Source organism: Arvicanthis niloticus, chromosome 25 (genome assembly GCF_011762505.2).
Source record: "Arvicanthis niloticus isolate mArvNil1 chromosome 25, mArvNil1.pat.X, whole genome shotgun sequence".
Classification (NCBI taxonomy): Eukaryota; Metazoa; Chordata; class Mammalia; order Rodentia; family Muridae; genus Arvicanthis; species Arvicanthis niloticus.
Genome location: NC_133433.1, coordinates 32,316,422 through 32,333,226, shown reverse-complemented (window position 1 = coordinate 32,333,226; position 16,805 = coordinate 32,316,422). Strand labels below are relative to the sequence as shown.

At 39.8% G+C, this 16,805-nt stretch overlaps 1 long non-coding RNA gene across 6 annotated transcripts in view; it reads left to right on the top strand.

The window, feature by feature from the left end:
* Positions 1–7,319: 7,319 nt before the first annotated feature.
* Positions 7,320–16,805, top strand: part of LOC143438618 (uncharacterized) — a 72,709-nt gene continuing 63,223 nt past the window's right edge. For 3 of the 6 annotated variants that reach the window (XR_013107349.1, XR_013107348.1, XR_013107347.1), the window contains exon 1: positions 7,320–7,773. This is a non-coding gene — a long non-coding RNA (uncharacterized LOC143438618). The remainder of the gene's footprint in view (positions 7,774–16,805) is intronic. The other 3 variants (XR_013107344.1, XR_013107346.1, XR_013107350.1) reach the window with 2 other exon arrangements.

Sequence of the window (16,805 nt, the reverse complement as noted above, 5' to 3'; positions counted from 1 at the left end):
AAAGCCTGGAGGACTTAGCCAATAAACTCTCCTTCACAGGCGTTTCTCCCTGCAAAGGTATTTAACCTCAGGCCCACCCTGAGAAGTGGGGTATGGTCTTACTCATCTACTTTCCGCCATGACAATAAATGCCTTAGCATGGACTACCTCTTTTCATCTGGATCTGCCATGGAGAGCCATGGAGAAGGCCTTCGCCTATAGAGCTGCTGTCTAATCTCTCATAGAAGGCTTCTTGGTGCTCTAAGCCATGGCTGCCACCAAGCCCAAGCCACAACCAAGCCTGAGAGCTCAAGCCCACCGCTTCGGTCAAGCCAAGGACTCTCCCTGCGGGACCAGCCGGAGCTCCCCTCTTATCCCCTCTGGCCCTGGCCCTAGATCCAGCCCCGCCCCCAACTCCCTTCTCGGCTCTTCAGTGGCTCCCAGCAGCGCTTGGGTGTCTGAAAGCCTGAGAATCAGATGCGCCTCCCACCCACCCCGCAGCCTTGTTGCAGGCCTGGGGACCCCCAGCCAGTTCCTGCTGTCCCACGCCTCAGACTCTGCTTCCCCACCCCCGAGAGTGGACAAGTGTTCTGGGGCTGCCCAACACCCACCCTGTGACAATGTGGGGTAAGCGCCATCAAAACTCCCTGAGTCCCTGTGGCGGAGCTGACGCGGGACCCCCAAAACCCTACATACAGGGTTGTCTATTAGTAGTAGGAAGCTGTTAGTCTTTTTGAATCCTTAGAGAAGTGAATATGGGCTCAGTTGGTAAAGCACTTGCTTGGCATGAGCAAAGCCCCGTGTTTAACACCCAACACTATATAAATGGGTGTGGTGAAACATACCTGTGATCCAGAACTCAAAAGTGGAGAAATGAGGCTAAGAAGTTCAAGATTAACCATGAATACGTCGTGAATTTGAAGCAAGTCTAGGCGACATGAAGCTCTCAAAAACAAAAACAAAAGCAAAACCAAAACCAAAACCAAATATAAAACAAAACAACGACAAAACCGTAATGTGGTGTATTTGATTTTGAGGTTGCTGTGGTTAAACACTGGCCGAAAACAACTTGGGGGAAGAAAGAATTTACTTCCCTTGCAATTCATAGTCCTTCATTGAAAGAAGCCGAGGCAGGAACTCAAAGCAGGAGCTTGAAGCAGAGGCGACAGAGGAACTTACTGGTTTTCTTCTCCTGGTTTGTGCTTCGCCAGAATTCTTGGCAACAAACATCATCTGCTCAGGGATACCACCACCCACAGTAGGCGGGGCTTTCCTACGTCAATCAAGAGTCCAGAAAGAATCCCCAGGGATGTTGCCACAGGCTAATCAGATGGAGGCAAGTCTTCAGTTTAGATCCCCCTTCTAAGTTTGTGTAGGGTTGACAGGACTTATGACAGGGGCAATGAATTAGTCTATCCGTGTTTTCCTAAGGACTGAGCATAGTATTCAAGTTGGTATTAGAATGTCATAATAAATGCTGGTTGCTTAACTAATAGGCTACTACTCCAGAGAATGATTTGTGTTTTCTTGGTGACTGGTAGATTAAAAACTGGTTTTTTAAAGAACTGTTGGTGCCATAACATTTTTGACATTCTTCAAGAATATGAAAATGGATTTTGTTCTTTTCCTAAGTTAGCTTTATCAGCATGTAAGTCATGCCCGCCTTGACCTTTTTCTGAACCTCAGCCATCTCTGCAGTCAATCTGCCACAATTTGCCACCTCGGAAAGAAACCCTAAGCATTAACTATCATGTCTGAGATGGTTAATTTTACATGCCAGCATAGCCTAGACCATCAGGGACACGTGACCAAACATTATTACTATTTTTAAGAATATTTTTGGACAACATTAACAGTAACTTAAGACACATGATCTCCCTTCTCTTAATATGAACAGGCTGCATCTAATTGACTTGGGGGTTTAGATGGATAGAATATTGATCTCTGTTAGACAAGAAAACATCCTTGCATCTTTGCTCCCCTCAGTGATGAGTTGTGATTTCTAAGTGTAAATCAAATAAACCGCTTCCTTTCCAAGTTGCTTTTTGGTCACAGTGTTTTTCACACCAGTGAAAAGTGAGCCAGGACAGCTGCCATCACACTATTCATAGATGTACTTGACAACTGTTTATGGGCCTGGTACTATAAAGATTTCTATAACATATACCTTACACTCTCTTGTTTGTGAGAATTCAGGGCCATTCAGGCACCTATTTAATCAGATTTTTTTTTAAGTGTGAGTCTACCCAGATGATGTATAATCAAAGATGCCCTGGAAGACTGTGCTGGTTTGAATGTTTGGTCCATGGGAAGTGGCACTATTAAGAAGCATGACTTTGTTGCAATAGGTGTGGCCTTTTGCCACCATGAGGGTGAGCTTTAGAGCCTCCTCTTGGCTGCCTGTGGAAGACAGAGTCTTCTCCTGGCTGCTTTTGGATCAAGATGTAGAACTCTCAGTAGCTCTAGCATCATGCCTGCCTGGATACTGCCATGCTTCCTGCCATGATGATAATGGATTAAACGTCTAAAACTGTAAGCCAGCTCAAAATAAATGCTGTCTTTAACAATTAACAACTGTTTTTTTAAATTGGATATTTTATTTACATTTCAGATGTGATCCCCTTTCCCCATCCTCCCAGGAACCCCCTATCCCATCTCCCCATCCTCCTGCTTTTATGAGGATGTGCCCCACACTTTCACAACCCACTCCCAGGTCCCCACCCTTGAATTCTCCCACACTGGGGCATCCAGCCTTCACAGGACTAAGGGCCTCCTCTCCCACCTTTGCCATCCTCCCCTACATATACAGCTAGAGCCCTGGGTCCCTCCCTATGTGCTCCCAGGCTGTGGTTTAGACCCTGGGAGCTCTGGCTGGTTGGAATTGTTGCTCTCCTTGTGGGGCCTCAAACCCCTTCAGTTCCTTCAGTCTTCTCTCTAACTTCTCCATTGGGAACCCCATGATCAGTTCAATGGTTAGCTGTGGGCATCCACCTCTGTATATGTCAGGCTCTGGCAGACCTTTAAGAAGACAGCTATATTAGGCTCCTGTCAGCCTGCACTTCCTGGCATCCACATCAGTGTCTACCTTTGGTGACTGCACATGGGATGGATACCCAGGTGGAACTGTCTTCAGATGACCCCTCTTTTAGTTTCTGTCCCACACTTTGTCTCCATATTTGCTCCCATGAGTATTTTGTTACTCTTTCTAAGAAGGACCAAAGCACCCACACTTTGGTCTTCCTTCTTCATGAGCTTCATGTGGTCTGTGAGTTGTACCTTGGGAATTTCGAGCTTTTGGGCTAATATCCACTTATCAGTGAGTGCATACCATGTGTGTTCTTTTGTGATTGGGTTACCTCACTCAGGATGATATTTTCTAGTTCCATCCATTTGCCTAAGAATTTCTCAAATTCATTATAATATATTTTATTTGTGCTGATTACTCAGGTGTGGCTGTTTTCCCTAAGATAAAATGATCAAATATTGAGAACGCCCTGACTAGCTATAATATGCAAATGCATCTTTTCATTAAGTACCCTTTCCTCTCCCTTTGAGTGACTGGTAGTATGAGGACTTCAGGAAAACTTTCAAAAGCCTTTTGTTTTGTTTATTTTGGTTTAGAGTTTGAATCTCATGTAGCCCAGGCTTGCTTTGGACTTGCTGTGTAGTAGAGGATAACCTTGAAGTCTGGATTCTCCTGTTTACGCTGACCAACATGCTGGCTTACTCCATGTGCCAAAAGTCTGTAGAGTAAAATATCCTTGTAGCTTTGTGTTGAAAATGCATTTTCTACTTTGCAGGAATTTTCTTCTCGACCTTCCTGCATTTGCTATTGAAGAATATATGCTTTTGTTAAAGAAATTTCCCAATAGCTCAGGTTTATGCACTATCCAGCTTCATGCACCTGAAGCATTATTAAGAGTAACTTCTTCAGGAACTGGTAGAATTTTAAAAAGGAAAGGAAGAGGTGTGGAGTGACAGAAATTTAGAAGGAGAAAGATAGAAAAGTGGAAGGAGAAGAGAGAACAAAAAGAAAAAGGAATAATTCTAGGAAAACAGTTCAGTTGTAGATATATGCTGATGAATCATTTTTCACCACGAGAAATGTCTGACTATTGTGTGCTGCATCTTGGCATTTGAATCTAACAGTAAACAGAAAGCAAACGCTTTTCTTCCCCTTTGAAGCTGTGGCAACGATACCTTGCAGAAATATTTCCAGTAAGTTAAATAAAAGCTACTAAGCCATTTCTTCCTGTTTTGACTCCTGTCATCGTATAGAAAAGGGACAGCATTCCGTGGGCTTGTTTTAATTACCATGTTGGTATACACCATAGCATTGCATGGCATTGGTAAGCTCACCTGATGCACCACAAAGACCTCTGATTTATGAACCCATGATTGGGTTTCCAATAAACATTTGTCAAAGTAATGTATTAGTTTCAAACCAAAGTCTTCTTTATTTATTCATATAAAAGAGCACTTAACTTTCAACAAAGAATTGCCTATCTTCAAAATCACTCTATAAAGGAGTCACATTTATGAAGCTGTGTTTCTAGCAGTGTGAGCAACCAAAGACTGCAGCCCGTTTTAACCCTTTACAGGACTTAATGTTCTAATTGGCGTGGTGTACTTTTATCTTGAAATAATATGTATTTAAAATGATTATCAAGTTACTTCTGACTGAATGGATCCAATGGCCTTTAAAATACGTACTCAGCCATTGAAGGCCGGCATTGGTCAGTAGCTATTTCAAGTCTTTTAGGACAACAGATGTTTGTCGTTCTTCTGTTTACTTTTAAGACAAACAGAACATACCTTGGCTTGTGGCTACTTTGTAGGGTGGTAAGGCCACTGATAAGGTAATTATTGATCTTTAAGTTAAATATTCAGCTGCTTTAAATGTTTGCTTAACAACTGGCTAATCTTTGTTTCTCATGTAGCAAATGCGACACGTCACTTACTCAGTTGTAAACTCTGCATCTAAGCATCAATCCGGTGCCGGGGCACAACGTGCTTTATGAGATATTATTTTAATGATTAGTAGTTACTAGCATTTTTTTTTGTTCTGAAAGTAATATGTGATTTGCCGTTTAAACCATTTTTAAGTATAGAATTCAATAGCATAATGCTAAATATCACTCTACTACTGCCATTAATGTATTTGCTGGGTGTTTTCAACTGCCGTGAACCAAAGCTATGTCCCCACTGAACAACAGCTTCTCAGTCCCTCTCTAACAGACCCTGGCAACCTCTCCTTGACTTTCTGTCTTTTTTTATTTAACTACTCTGGGTACCTTGTGTAAGTGTAATCATAGAATTGTCTTTTTCTTTCTGACTCATTTCACTTACAGTGCTTTTAAGGCTCACTTACACTGTACCATATGTCAGAGTTTCGTTGCTTTTCCTGGCCCCCTTTCTATTGTATGAGATGCCATGTTTTTATTAAAGTAGATTACTAACTTAACACACCAACAGATGACGGTATTGCTTCTGTCTGTGGAGACTGCTATGAATGTTGGTGTAGGGCCCCACTCTGAGTTCTTTTAGCGATGAATTGTTGGATTGTGTGGTAGTTTTATGTCCAGCATTGTCCTCTGTGCTCACATTTTGGAATACCTCATTTAAAGCTTGATTGAATCATTTTCTCTGTTTTGTGTTTGAGCCTTCTAAAATCTCTCCGTCTCCGTCACTCTCCTTCCCTCCCCACCCCAGCCCACTTTTGATTTTTTGTTTTTGTTTTGTTTTTGATATCGTGGGTTTTTTTTTGTTATTCCAAATGAAATTGAGAATTGCTCTTTCTAACTCTGTGAAAAATTGAGTAGGAATTTTGATGAGGATTGCATTGAATCTGTAGATTGCTTTCGGCAAAGTGGCCATTTTTACTATATTAATCCTGCCCATCCATGAGCATGGGAGATCTTTCCATCTTCTGAGACCTGGTTCAATTTTTTAATTCAGGGACTTGAAGTTCTTGTCATACAGATCTGTCTTGGTTAGATTCACACCAAGGATTTTATATCACTTGTGACTATTGTGAAGGGTCTTATTCCCCTAATTCTTTCTCAGCCTGTTTATCTTTCGAGTAGAGGAAGGCTACTGATTTGTTTGAGTTGATTTTTATATCCAGCCACTTTGCTGAAGTTGTTTATCAGGTTTAGGAGTTTTCTGATGGAAGTTTTGGGTCACTTAAGTATACTATCATATCATTTGCAAATAGTGATATTTTGACTTCTTCCTTTCCTATTTGTATCCCTTTGACCTCCTTTTGTTGTCTAATTGCTCTGACTAAGACTTCCAGTACTATATTGAATAGGTAGGGTGAGAGTGGGCAGCCTTGATGGTCCCCTATTTTAGTGGAATTGCTTCAAGTTTCTCTCCATTTAAGTTTGATGTTGGCTACTGGCTTGCTGTACATTGCTTTTACTATGTTTAGGTATGGGCCTTGAATTCCTGATCTTTCCAAAACTTTTGCCATGAAGGGATGTTGAATTTTGTCAAATGCTTTCAAAGCATCTATTGAGATGATCATGTGGTTTTCTTTTTCTTGAGTTTGTTTATATAGTGGATTACATTGATGGATTTCCGTATATTGATCCATCCCTGCATTACTGGGATAAAGCCTACTTGATCATGATGGATGATTGTTTTGATGTGTTCTTTGATTCCGTTTGCAGGAATCTTATTGAATATTTTTGCACCAATATTTTTACATCAAAGTTTCCTTTCTTTGTCGTGTTTTTGTGTGGTTTAGGTATGAGTGTAACTGTGGCTTCATAGAACAAAAATGGGTTGTGTTCCTTCTGTTTCTATTTTGTGGAACAGTTTGAAGAGAATTGGTATTAAGTCTTCTTGAAAGGTCTGATAGAATTCTGAACTAAAACCATCTGGTTCTGGGCTTTTTTTGGTGGGGAGAATTTTAATGACTGCTGCTATTTCTTTAGGGGTTATGGGACTGTTTAGATGGTTTATCTGCTCCTGATTTAACTTTGGTACCTTATATCTGTCTAGAAAATTGTCCATTTCATCCAGATTTTCCAGTTTTGTTGAGTATAGGCTGATGAAAGTAAAATTAGTTTTTAGAAGGATGCACCCATGGTAAAAAGTGATATCAAATTGAGGGGCAGAAGAGGTGACAGATGAATCAGAAAAAGGTTTGACAGAATAGGATCTGCTCAATGAGGAGAGAGAGGAAAGGAAGCTACTTAAGGAAGGGACAGACTGTAAAGGAAGAAGAGAGTACAGTCCAGGAGTACAGTAGCGTTTGTGGAGAACAGTGTAGTAGAGTTGAGAGGGAGAGTAGAGCAGCACAGAGAGGAAGATGAAGGCAGTTTTACCAAGAGAGTTTTATAAAGACAGATTGAAGAGAGAACAAGCTAGATACAGGTGAAGACAGAATAAGCAAGAGAAAGAGTTAGAAGATTAGGAAAGATTTTTAGTATTAGTTTGAGGCCAATGGAGCAGTTCAGAGGCCAAGAGAAGCCAGATTGAATCAGTCCGCTGGGAGAGGACTTTGAGCCAGAACAGCTGAGTTGAATCAGCTCACTACAGATCACAAAGAACAAGAAAGGGGGAATTTATTCAGCAGCAAGTCTCAGAGGCTGGAAGCATACAAGGCCCCAATGAGACTGTATGGAAGCTAGAAGCTTCCAGGACTAGGCCTAGGTTAGCAGATGGAGGCAGTAAGCCTCAGAGACTATTACAACAGGAGAATAAAATGTACCTTTACAGCATTCCTTCCTTGTAGGTATGCAGCAGCAGTCCTGATGTCGTTACCCAACTACCAGACAAGAAAAGGTAAGTCAGAAATTTCCTTCCTTCCTTCCTTCCTTCCTTCCTTCCTTCCTTCCTTCCTTCCTTCCTTCCTTCTTTCCTTCTTTTTCCTTCCTTCCTTCCTTCCTTCCTTCCTTCCTTCCTCCCTCCCTCCCTCCCTCCCTCCCTCCCTCCCTCTCTCCCTTCCTCCCTTCCTTCCTTCCTTCCTTCCTTTGCTTATTTGATTCATGCATGTGTAGATGCGTGCACATGTGTGTGTGTGTGCATGCCTGTATGCATGCGTATGTATGTGTGCTCATGTATGTAGGCACACATGTGTCACACTGCACATGTGGAGTTCAGAGTACAAAGTTTGGAGTGTCCTTTCATTTGTAAGGCAAAGTGTTTCTTGCTGTTGTGCCTCTGTGACTCACATGCACATGTGAGATTTTAGCCAGTCCTGTTTCCTCTCCCCATTTCACTGTAGGATTGCTGAGTTACAGTGCAAGTCATTGTGTCTGAACTTTTATATTCTAGTGTTTTGTTGTTTTGTTTTTTAAGATTCCAAGAATCAGACCCTGGTCATTAGGCATACACGACAAGTGTATGGACCTACTTGCAAGCCCAGAAAATTTCTTTAGGACTGACTACAAGATAAAAATTATGGAAAGTTAAAGTTTATATACATGCTTTAGGATAGAGAAAATTCTAGTTTGTAGGGCTTGCTCTGAGGAGGAATTATGAACTATTACTTGTGGTGGAAATCAGAAAATCTGTATCTTAATATCATACACAGTAAGTGTACTGTAGTATAATTGTTATTATGTAAAAGGCCTCATGCTATGATTGTTATTCAGAAAACTTCATACCAATGCATACGTCAAAATGAATATTTCATAAAAAATATTGAGAGAATTTTTAGTTTTGGTTGTATGTTAGTTTCTTTTCCTGTTGCTGTAATAGAATACAAGATAAAAGAAACCTAAAGGAAAAGTTTTTATTTTTGCTCATAGTTTGAGAGTATAGTTCATCCATAGTGGGAAGTCTCAGTAACAGGACTACTACACATGACATTAGATCATCCTACATATGACATTATATCATCCTACGTATGACACTTATATCAGCCTTTTGAAGACTCAGGGAACATCATAGATGAGGGTGTGGGAAGAATGGAAGAGGAGAAGGATGGGAAGGAATGCTAGGGACATGGTGTGACTGTTGCGCCCATGGACTCACCTTAGTGGTGGTTGCCTATAAGACCTACTCAATACTGGGCCCATCAACATTGCATAACGGGGTGGTTGCTCAACCTCTGGTGTTTCTGTCGGTTTGAAAGAACTGATATTAGCATCCTACTTAAGGCCGATGACTCAACAATCATTTATTCTAATTACTTTAATCTCACAACTCATTATTTCGAGTTTCTTCATCCACTGAAAAAAAAAAAAAAAAAAAAAAAAAAAAAAAAAAAAAAAAAAAACAAAGACAAAAAAAAAAACCAAAAAAGACAAAAAACAAAAAAAACCTAGTCTAAGGCTGAGAGTACCACTAATCTGCAAGCACAAACACAAATATTTAGCAGCTTGGTACCATGTCCATTTAGCCAAACACCCTAGGGCTAGAATCTCTCTGGCTGAGGGCTTTTGACCAGGTTTAGTGTAGAAGGCACGGTTGTTCTCTAGTGGAGTGGGCCCAAATTCTAATCAGAGAGTGACTGATTACCCCATAACAATCATGCCGATAGTACACAAGTGGGCACATCTTGCCTCACAGCTTGGCATTGTAGGATTCAGAGTTCAGAGCTAAATCAGACCACCGATGTCTCCACTCCCCAGTAGCTGCTACACAGAACTGCTTCTCTACTTCATTTATTCTTTGTATATTTTATATTTTCATTTCGTTTATTTCTTCCCTGACCTTAACTGTTTCTTTTCATCCACTTATTCTGGGTTTAGCTTGTTCTTGTTTTTCTGATGCCCTAAAATACAGTTATTTATCTGAGATGCTCTGATTTTTTAAAATTTAATTTATTTTTTTACTTTTTTACTTTGCATCCTGCTCATTACTATTTTCTTTTTAATGTAGGAACTTATAGGTATGAACTTCCTTCTTAATCGCTCTCATTTCATCCCACGGTTTTAGTATGCTGTGTTTTCATTTTAGTGAACCTCTAGAAATCTTTATATTTTGTGATTTCTCTGATAACTCATTCATTATTCAATAGTGTTGTTCAGTATCCGTGATTTTGCATTTGTTGATTTATAGTTTTACTCTGTTGGAATCACATAGAATGCAAGATATTATTTTCATTCTCTGTGTTCTATTTTCTATTTTAAAGAAGGTTCCATGAGCTCCTGAGAAGAATGTGTGTTCTAAGAAGTGTAGGAATACAATGACCTGTTGACATCTGTCAGGCATGCTTGATCTATGGTTTTCTTTAAGAGAGTTACTTCTCTAATTTTGTCAAGATGAACATCTGCTTTTGAGAGTGGAACATTAAAGCCACCCACTACTACTGTGTTCCAGTTAATTGGGTTTCTAATCTAGTAGTGTTTGCTTTATGAAATTGGGTCCACCTGTGCTTAACGCTTACATGTTGAAAGTTATGATGTTGTTTTGAGTGATTATTTCCTTAATCCTCATGAAGTACCCTTCTGACCAGCTTTGGTTGAAGTGTATTTTATCACCTATTAAAACAGGGATAGCTCTGGCTGTCCTCAAACTCAGGACACACCTGCCTCTGCCTTTGAGTGCTGGGACTAAAGGTGTGTACCAACCTGGCTTAAAGGTATTTTTGTAATGTGCTGAGGTCTCAGTTCTTTTAGCCTGCCCTGCTGTCCTGGTATTCTGCCCACATCACATTCTATTTATGAGACTTTCAGTGGGGCTTTTAATTTTTATTTTCAATATTTTTATCTCCTTTTGCTTCCCTTTACTGCAGTCTTTACTGACTCCTCGTTGTATTCTTCATCAGCTTTCTCACTGCACAGAGCTGCTGGGTTGGGTTCTCCTGGGTTTCCGTGTGCCTCGTGTGGTTGCTTTGCATTCTTGTTTGGAATTTTATTGGCCTCATTCTTCTTAGAGGAATTTAATGTGGGCTCTGTGATTTCTGGAGGAGTCATGTTGCCTATACTTTTATATACTTTTGCATTTATCTCTGGGAAGAGGTAGTTATTTAAATGCCTGCTTTTGTTGTTTGATTAGCCATCCATCTTTCAACAGATGTGTTTGTGATGTTCCAGAGCAGCTGTCTTTAATAGGGTTGAGGTGTCATTTTTATTACTAAACTTGTCTCCAGAGTGCTGGGCTCAGTCTTCTGTGGTCCCTGAAATACAGAATATGGTCTGAAAAAGCTATTCCTGTTCTAGCTGGTCTGCTCCCGTGAAGACACCATATCCTGAGTCAACCTAGAGGAACCACTGCACCCAGAGCATTGGGTAAGGATCCTCCTGCACAACACAGTGTGCTCCAGTGCTGCAACTGGGAACCTGGGGCACTCAGGACCCATCACCCACCCAAACCCCACACCTCTGGAATACCACTCCCCTTCTGCCCCTCGCCTGGTCCTTTTGGCTGGATCAGACAACTAGCTGATCTGCTCCCATAAAGACACCATATCCTGAGCCATACTAGAGGAACCACTGCACTCAGAGTAGCAGGATTTCAGGATCCCAGAAGAAGCCTGAATCACAGAAGCTCTTCCTCCCAGGAGTGCAGGATCACAGAGACATCTGGACTCTGAAGAATTCTGACACAAGCAAGATAACTGAAAAGACAGGCTTCAGTCAGAAACAGGGAATGCAGGTAGCACCAGAGATAACCAGATGGCAAAAGGCAAGCGCAAGAAAATAAGCCACAGAAACCAAAGTTACCTGGCAGTATCAGAACCCAGTTCTCCCACCATAGCAAGTCCTAGACACCCGATAATAGAAGAAAAGCAGGATTCAGAATTAAAATCACATCACATGATGATGATAGAGGACTTTAAGAAGGACATAAAAATAACTCCCTTTAAGAAATACAGAAGAACAAAGGTAAACAGGTAGAAACCTTAAAGAGGTTTCCTTAAAGAGGAAACAAAAAATTCCTTAAGAATCGCAAGAAAACACAACCAAACAGGTGAAGGAATTAAACAAAACCACCCAGGACATAAAAATGGAAGTAGAAAGAATCAAGAAATCACAAAGGGAGACTACCATGGAGATAGAAAACCTAGGAAAGAGATCAGGAGTCAGATGCAAGCATCACCAACAGAATACAAGAGATAGAAAGAGAATATCATGGGCAGAAGATACCATGGAAAACATTGACACAACTGTCAAAGAAAATGCAAAATTCAAAAAGTTTTTAACACAAAACATCCAGGAAATCCAGGACACAATGAAAAAGCCAAACCTAAGGATAATAGGTATAGATGAGAGTGAAGATTCCTATCTTACAGGGCCAGTAAATATCTTCAACAAAATTGTAGAAGAAAACTTTCCTAACCTAAAGAAAGAGATGCCCATGAAAATACAAGAAGCATATGGAACTCCAAATAGAATAAACCAGGAAAGAAATTGTTCCCATCACATAATAATCAAAACATCAAATGTACAAAACAAAGAGAAAATACTAAAAGCAGTAAGGGAAAAAGGTGAAGTAACATATAAAGGCAGACTTATAAGAATTACACCAGACTTCTCACCAGAGACTATCAAAGCCAGAAGATATACAGGGACTGATATATAGACCCTAAGAGAATACAAATGCTATCCCAGACTACTATACCCAGCAAAACTCCTGATCACTATAGAGGGAGAAACCAAGATATTCTATGGCAAAACCAAATTTAAATTATGACTTCCCACAAATCCAACACTACAAAGGATAATAGAGGGAAAACTTCAACACAAGGAGGGAAACTACAACCTAGAAAAAGAAAGAAAGTAATCTTCCAACAAACCCGAAAGAAGATATGACCCGACCTGCAGGTCCTAGGTTATTCGTGAGGGACAAGGAGGATTACAATCCTGGAAGAACGGGTGAGAGAGAGAATGGACTCAAGGAAGCAAATGCTTGTCAAGAGTCGTATATTTGGGCACAAAGTGCTTATTTATAATACATTTTTCAAAGGGAGAGGTAAGAGGGATCCAGGTGATGGGAAAGTACAGAATCTTCTTGGCCTGTGCCCTAAAACAATGGCGGTGTAACTGCTTACTTCAAAAGATACGGTACACTGCTTTACATCTAAAAATCTATTTGTAACTATTAAGCAGAACCTTGTGGTTGCTAGAGAGATGAAGCTGCAGGGGACATTGTGCAGGTGGGGAGAAGTAGGGGGTGAGGGTAAGAGGCGAGGGTCCTGGCTTCTGACAAAGATAGCTACACAAACATAATTCCACCTCTAATAACAAAAATAACAGGAAGAAACAATCACTTTTCCTTAATATCTCTTAACATAAATGGACTCAATTCCCTAATAAAAAGACTTAGACTAACAGACTGGATATGTAAACAGGACCCAGAATTTTGCTGCATACAGGAAACACACCTCAGTAGCAAAGACAGACACTACACTACCTCAGAGTAAAGGGCTGGAAAATGAATTTCCAAGCAAATGGTCTCAAGAAACAAGCTGGAGTAGCCATTATAATTTCAAATAAAATTGAATTTCAACCAAAAGTTATCAAAGAAGATAAGGAAGGACACTTCATACTCATCAAAGTAAAAATCTACCAAGATGAACTCTCAATTCTGAACATCTATGCTCCAAATGCAAGGACACCCATATTCATAAAAGAAACTTTACTAAAGCCCAAAGCACACATTGCACCACACAGAATAATAGTGGGGGATTTCAACACCCCACTCTCAGGAATGGACAAATTATGGAAACAGAAACTAATGGGAGACAGAGCAAATCTAACAGAAGTTATGAACCAAATGGATTTAACAGATATCTATCTATAGAACATTTCATTCTAAAACAAAAGAATATACCTTTTTGTCAGCACCTCATTGTACCTTCTCCAAAATAGACCATATAATTGGTCACAAAATAGGCCTCAACAGAATCAAAAAGATTGAAACAATCCCTTGCATCCTATCAGATCACCACGGGCTAAGGGTGGTCTTCAATAATAACAAAAACAATGGAAAGCCCATGTACACGTGGAAACTGAACAGCACTCTACTCAATGATGACTTGGTCAAGGAAGAAATAAAGAAAGAAATTAAAGACTTTTTAGAATTTAATGAAAATAAAGGCTTGTCATACCAAAATTAATGGAACACAATGAAAACAGTGCTAAGGGGAAAACTCATAGCTCTAAGTGCCAACAAAAAGAAACTGGAGAGAGCATACACTAGCAACTTGACAGCTCACCTGAAAGCTCTAGAACAAAGAGAAGCAAATATACCCAAGAGGAGTAGAGGGCAGGAAATAATCAAACTCAGGGCTGAAATCATCCTAGTAGAAACAGAAAGAAGTATACAAAGAATCAACAAAACCAGGAGCTGGTTCTTTGAGAAAATCAAGAAGATAGATAAACCCTTAGCCAGACTAACCTGAGGAGACAGTATCCAAATTAATAAAATCAGAACTGAAAAGGAAGACATAACAAGAGAAACTGAGGAAATTAAAAAAATCATCAGATCCTACTACAACAGCTTATACTCAACAAAACTGGAAAATCTGAATGAAATGGACAATTTTCTAGACAGATACCAGGTACCAAAGTTAAATCAGGATCAGATAAGCCATCTAAACAGTCCAATAACCCCTAAAGAAATAGCAGCAGTTATTATAATATTATAATAGTCTCCCCACCAAAAAAAAAAAAAAAAAAAAAAAAAAAAAAAAAAAGCCCAGGATCATATGGTTTTAGTGCAAAATTTTATCAGACCTTCAAGGAAGACCTAATACCAATTCTCTTCAAACTATTCCACAAAATAGAAACAGAAGTAACACAACCCTATTCATTCTATAAAGCCACAATTAGGGTCATAACTAAACCACAAAAACCCACAACAAAGTAAGAAAACTTCAGACCAATATCTCTTATAAATATTGATGCAAAAATACTCAATAAAATTCTCACAAATTGAACCAAAGAACACATCAAAACCATCATCCATCATGATCAAGTAGGCTTTATTCCAGGAATGCGGGGATGGTTCAATGTAAGGAAATCCATCAATGTAATCCATTATATAAACAAACTCAAAGGAAAAAAGAAACACATGATCGTCTCACTAGATGCTGAGAAAGCATTTGACAAGATTCAACATCCCTCCATGGTAAAAGTCTTGGAAAGATCAGGAATTCGAGGCCCATACCTAAACATAGTAAAACAATATACAGCAAGCCAGTAGCCAACATCAAACTAAATGGAAAGAAACTTGAAGAAATCCAACTAAAATCAGGGACTAGACGAGGCTGCCCACTCTCTCCCTACCTATTCAATATAGTACTCAAAGTCCTAGCCAGAGCAATTAGACAACAAAAGTAAGTCAAAGGGATACAAACAGGAAAGGAAGAAGTCAAAATTTCACTATTTGCAGGTGATATGAGAGTATACTTAAGTGACCCAAAACTTCCACCAGAGAACTCCAAAACCTGATAAACAACTTCAGCAAAGTGACTGGATATAAAATCAACTCAAACAAATCAGTAGCCTTTCTCAACTAGAGGGATAAACAGGCTGAGAAAGAAATTAGGGAAATGACACCCTTCACAATAGTAATAAATAATCTAAAATATCTTGTTGTGAATTTAACCAAGCAAGTGACATATCTGTATGACAAAAACTTCAAGTCTCTGAAGAAAGAAATCGAAGATCTCAGAAGATGGAAAGATCTCCCATGCTCCTGGATTGTCAGGATTAATATAGTAAAAATGGCCATCTTGCCAAAAGCAATCTATAGATTCAATACAATCCCCATCAAAATTCCAACTCAATTCTTCACAGAGATAGGAAGAGCAATTTGTAAATTTATTTGGAATATTTAAAAACCCAAAATAGTGAGAACTATTTTCAACAATAAAAGAACTTCTGGGGGAATCACCATTCCTGATTTCAAGCTGTACTACAGAGCAATAGTGGTAAAAACTGCATGGTATTGGTGTAGAGACAGACAGGATGATCAATAGAATAGAATTGAGGACCCAGAAATGAACCCACACACCTATGGTCACTTGATCTTTGACACAAGTGCTAAAACCATCCAGTGAAAAAAGGACAGCATTTTCAACAAATGGTGCTGGTTCAACTGGAGGTCAGCATGTAGAAGAATATAAATTAATCCATTCTTATCTCCTTGTACAAAGCTCAAGTCCAAGTGGATAAAGGACCTCCACATAAAATCAGATACACTGAAACTAATAGAAGAGAATGTGGGAAAGACCCCCGAATACCTGGGCACAGGGGCAAAGTTCTTAGAACACTTGGTGACATATGCTCTAAATCAACAATTGACAAATGGAACCTCATAAAATTGCAAAGCTTCTGTAAGGCAAAGGACACTGTCAATAGGGCAAAATGGCAACCACTAGAGTGGGAAAGATCTTTCCAGATCCTACATCTGATAGATGGTTAATATCCAATATATACAAAGAACTCAAGAAAGTAGACTTCAGACAACCAAATAACCCTACTAAAATGGGGTACAGAGCTAAACAAAGAATTCTCAACTGAGGGAATTCAAATGGCTGAGAGGCACCTAAAGAAATGTTCATCATCCTTAGTCATCAGTTAAGTGCAAATCAAAACAACCCTGAGATTTCACCTCACACCAGTCAGAATGGCTAGGATTAAAAACTCAGGTGATAGCAGATGCTGGTAAGGATGTGGAGAAAGAGGAACACTCCAACATTGTTGGTGGGATTGCAAACTGGTACAAACAGTCTGGAAATCAGTCTGGTGATTCCTCAGGAAATTAGACATAGCATTGCCTGAGGATCCAGCTATACCACTCCTGGGCAAGATGCTCCAACATATAAAAAGGAAACATGCTCCACGATGTTCATAGCAGCCTCATTTATAATAGCCAGAAGCTGGAAAGAACCCAGATGTCCTTCAACAGAGGAATGG